Consider the following 5,549-nt stretch of genomic DNA (forward strand, 5'->3'; position numbering starts at 1 on the left):
CGGAGGAGAATCCGATGAGACTGAAGAGAGATGCGAGATTTCTCGAGTCAAAGATAATTCCCTTTCACGATTTTGAAGGTTGATCACAAGTTATAACATGTTGTGATGTGGGTTTGAGGAGTTGAATGGTCTTGATGTGTCCCAATATTTAGAGAATCGTGTGTTGATTGTTTCTAAATCTCTTATCTGAAAACTGGATGTTTGGGTCACCTCCCGTTAATCACACAGATGTATAATGCACGGTTCTTTTTCGGTCCCCGGTTTCTTGCATGAATATGGATTCTAATTTACTGGAGATGTTTGATCGTCCGGGCAATACTTCTGTTTTGCTCGAGATTGAGTCTTCAGGGATGAGACAAAGTCATTTTTTAGTTTCTGCTAGATGTCTTGACAAGGACTCATCCGTTGTAAATTTTATACTGAGATCTATTCTTCTAGGAGATAGTCAACCAGACTTGAGAGTCGTAGACACCTTCTGGGACTAAGGAAGATGTATCTTGTCCTTCATTTATCACGTCCGACTCTGACACGTGGGGCAGCTTGTTGAGCCGATTTTTCGATAGAAGAGGCTTTCACTGAGGGGACCGCTAGTGGGCGTCTGGATGAGTAGCATGTGGCATGGAGCAACGGTCTCGGATCCTTCCCTTGTTTACTTCAGTAAAAGTAGTTGATTGCGGTTGTATGTCAAGTAATGAAGTTTTATCTGAATGGCTGGCCTTAAGGGTATGGCTTTAGATTTCTGTTCCCTTGATATATTCGGTTGCAAATATATTCTCCTTCCCCGTCTTGGGTGAACTAAGATCCCATCGTAAAATGAAGTTGGATGGTCGTTAGTGCAGTTTAGCTAGAAGCTCGCTGATACTTGGTTGTAATTGCTAAGGATAATTCCTCATTTTTCTGACAGAACGGGTGTTGAGGTAGCATATCGACTAGCATCTTTGCGTCTTCGGATAAGGATGAGTTTCGGTTGAGCCTCGTCTTGGGATCTAGTTTCGCTTCATACTTTGTCGCATTCTTGTCATGATTCTCTGAAGTAGGAATGGCGACAAGATGTATCTTTGTTGGTGGTCTATGACCCTATGTGTCTCTGCAAAGCTTTTGACTAGGTCACTAATTTTTTGGAGCCTTTCCAAGTTTTCGCTAAGTTTATCATGTAGACGACGAAAAGACAACTCCGAAAGAAAAAGAACTAGGTTAATCGAATACATAATAAAAGAGTTATAAGTAAAGTAGTAAAGTAAAGTAAACTTCCCGAGTCCCTTGTGATCAGGTTGAGGGCCCTTGACCTAGACGAATTTTGGAGAAAATATTCGTCAGAATCTCCGAGTTTAGAGCGTCATTTGGTCCTTGAGAGTAATAAGGTTTGGCTGGATGGTTGCACCTTTGCTCTGTCGCGTTCGTAATGAGCTTTATTCTCCTGTGAAATCGATTGCAGGCAAGATCTCGTCAGTTCTATTCTCAGCATTTTTAGTATTCCTTCTTTAAGAAGCGTGTACTCGATCTAGATTTGTTGGCTCCATTTCTTCTGGTAAGTCTAACGGCGTTTTCAGATAAGTCTGGATGTCGATCTGATATTTTGCAAGATTCCGGGAGTTCGCCTTGGTCCTTAACCAACATTTTCAAGTATTAACAGTAGTTTTTCATGAAAATAGGTTACTCGGGCGTTTTTTTATTCATGAAGAGATTCAGGCGATCTAGAACGTCATTAACCTATTCACTAAGGTCGAATATTGGTATGAGAGGGAAAAGTACTGGTAGGGATAACTCTCTCGACTAAATATGGGTTTACAGAGAGACTGAATCAATGAAATGTTTTTATGCTTGGATTGGTGGAATCGGATTCCTTTATAATAGTGACCATGATTGAGATCTGTAACTGAGTGAACAACCTCCCAATGTGGTCGCCAAAATGTAGGTACCTAAAATCAGAGAGAGGCTAGAGGTGGGATTCTGGGGTTTCTGAAAGTGAGTTACGGGAGGTTGAGCATGAACATTCTCTGCCTAAACCATGCACGGTGGCCGTTCAAAGGTTGCTTCAGTCACATGGAAGAGGTTTAGGGCTGTTCTTAGGGAGGGAAGCAGACGAAGAGAGAGATCAGAGAATTCTAGGGTTTGAAGAAGAATTACTCCGAGAGGTTATGGGAAAGATTATTGTAGCTTGGAGAAATAGAGGACCTAGTTATAGCTGAATTCTCTAATCTCAGGTCGGTGAAGATAAGGATTGCTTTTCGTGCCGTGCGGAGCAATTCTCCCGTCTCTTCAGGAATAGACAGAGATAAACTGGGTTGAGTTTATCTCATTATTCCACCGCCTTTACTCTCTTCTGCGGTGAGAAATAAGCCGGGTATTTCTCACACATGCCGTAGACCGCCAAACCAAAACCCTAATTGTTATCCCCCCATTTGTATGAAGCTAAGTCAGCCTTTGTGATGATGTGTTGAGAGAAATAAATATTCTCTTTAACCGAGTTGGCCAAGATAGAGAGATATTCTCTGATCTGTAAGAATGACTAGGATGAGTCACGTGAAAAGGCATGGGATACCTCAAAGTTCGTGTGGAAAGTCTGAAAGAAGACTCAATTCCTACACGAGGCTCGTGCCTGGGGAATATTCGGTGATATCCCGAAAGATTTGAATCTTTCCTAGATTTTGATGAGAGATGTGAATCTCTCCGAGATTTTTACGAGAAATTTGAATATCTCCAAGATTTTGAAGAGAGATTTGAATCTCTCCGAGGTTTTACAGAGAGATTTGAATCTCTCTGAGATTTATGGACGGATCAAAATCTCTACGAAGATTTTCTTAACAGATCTGAATCTCTTTGTGGTCATCTGGGACTCGTCCTAAAGAGAGAGAAAGGCTTTGTACGCCTGTTTAATGTCTCTGCGAGACTTTATTTCACTTGTCTTTGACCAACGTATCTTGCAGAGATGTGCTAGGAATCAATTGTGTCCGTATTTATGGGGCTGACATGACCAGTGTATCTCGGAAGGATGTTCTAGGAGTCTGTCGAACGGCCCAGAGGCAGAATAACCAACGTATCTCGCGGGGATGTCCTAGGAATCATGGCATCACAATCATTTGCGTCTCGTAAGACATGCTGGAATTGTGGCTGTTCTGGTTCATAAGTCTGTCGGGGACGTTTTATGCTCTGCAGAACCTACGTGACCAGCAGTATCTCGCGGGGATGTATGCTAGGAATCATGGCATCACGACCAGTACTGTCTCGCCGGGATGTATATTATAAATCGTGGATAAGGGTGCCTTGATGGACAAGGGCTTAATCTCTCCCGTGAGAGTTGAATTTTGGCTATGGTCTTGAAATGACACTTTTTCCCTGTATCCAAATTTCACCATCTATACTACCTATATGGGTGAATTAGGTATTAGAAAAAAAAATCTAAAAATTTGGCTTTCTTGGCTAAAATTTCTTGGAAGATTCAGTTTAATTTGGATTCCTCTTTGGGTAAGTTAGTTACGAATAAATACTTTAGGTCCACTTCTTTTTGGTACTGTCCTAGGAAGTCTAGAAAATATTTCTTTTGGTCTAGTATTCTGAAAGGTATGGATATTATTAAGGAAGGGATTAGATGGTAGATAGGCAATTAATGGTCTAACAGTTAGTCTATGACATGATATTTGGGTTCAAGATCTCCCCTTAGTTTCTTTTTTGAGTCTTGATTCTTGCTTCAATTCTGACTTGAAAGTTCCTGATCTTATGAATAAAAATACGGGCCAATGGGATTTATCTTGTGTGGATGGTATTCTTCCCACCTATATTTTTTCAGTCATTAGATCAATTCATGTTATTACTTGTCCTTCAATTCCAGATAAAATGGTCTAAAAATGGAATTCCTAAAGTTAAAGATGTTTACTCTCGTCTGATCACTAAAGAATCTCATGTGGATCCTCTTTGGTGAAAACTTTGGCATTCCCATTGTTCCCAAAAGCTGAAACTTTTCTTATGGATTATTTCTCACAAAAATATATTGGTGAGAGCTTACTTATTATCAAAATTTGGTTTAGAATAAACCCAGAATGTCCCCTTTGTTATTTGCATGATAAGACTTTGGATCATCTATTTGTTGATTGTCCTATCACAACTCATATTTGGATGAAAATACAGGATTCTTGGAACATTACTATGTGTTTAATGCAGATTTCTTTAAATGGCATTATGCATACTTGTTTTCTCTTGCTTATGAATGATTTTATACCTTGGTCTGTTTTCTACCCTTATATTTTTTGGAATATTTGGATTGCCAGAAATAATGCTTTGTTTAATTGATTATCTTTTGATGTAGATCATGTTCTCAGACTAGCTTATTCTCAGGCTTATGAACATTGGTTGTTTCTTGAGAAACCTAAGCTTCTGTTTTTAACGCCAAAGCAAATTGTGTTAATTAAATGGGAGTCTCCTCATTTTCCTTTCTTTAAATATAAATGTGACGGTGCCTCATCCTTTGATTCTTATCTTACAGGTGTTGGTGGAGTAATTCGTGATATCTCTGGTCTTTTTTGTTGTCGTTTTTGCTCATCATTTATGCACAAACTCTTCTGCAGCTGCTGAGATTTGGGAAATCCGTGACGATCTCCTTCTTTCCTTAAAGATGAATATCACTTATTTTATTGTAGATAGTGACTCAACCTCTACTATAGATTTTTGTAAGTCGATTGTCCCCCACCTTGTTACTTGGAAGGCCTTTTATCTAACATTCATGAGTTTACAAAATCCTTTCAGGCTTTTTCTTTTATTTCACCACTTGCGTGAGTCTAATATGGTTACTGATACCCTCTCCAAAATGGTTTTAGCACCTTATGTTTCTGAGGAGTGGGACTCTTCACCCACCTCCTTGTATTTCTGAAGATTTGTATCATGATATAAAAAACTTATTTTAGGTTAGAAAATATATGAACACCAAAGGGGGAAAATGTAACTAACCATTTATAAAAAATTACAAATCAGATTTCCAAGAAGTTTCAAATATCAAAGAACCACCACATCACCCAAAGCAAAAATATATTATTTTATACTTCCTTAACTTGTATACTAGGATACAATATAAGAAGACCCAAATATCATAATGCCATAAAAATTATTAAATATTATTATAGGGCATATGGTCCATGGATGTGCGGTCCATTAGATGACTAGGTTTTCCCTTTCCTATATATATAAAGAACATTGTATGTATGTAATAGCTAATGCCTCTTTAAGAAGTTCTTCTCCTTTTCTAATTGTTACTCCAAAACGTTACCATCAGATGATTATTTTTCTTTTTTCGCTGGAATCAAATCAGATAAGTTGGATCTACTTTCTCATATACATATTTTTTTTTCTTATCCCTGACTTTGATATGATTTTGATTTTGGCATATCAAATACAATTATGAATTTGTAATACCGGTCTTTCATGGTTATTGCCATCGTCCCTCTGCTCTGTCCAAATCTGCAAATCTTTGTTGTTTTCTTCACGAATGAACAGAGATTGGAGTCTAACACTTTCATTTAAATTTATACTAATTAATTATACAATCATAATTATATTAC

Source organism: Papaver somniferum, chromosome 7, assembly GCF_003573695.1.
Source record: "Papaver somniferum cultivar HN1 chromosome 7, ASM357369v1, whole genome shotgun sequence".
Classification (NCBI taxonomy): domain Eukaryota; kingdom Viridiplantae; phylum Streptophyta; class Magnoliopsida; order Ranunculales; family Papaveraceae; genus Papaver; species Papaver somniferum.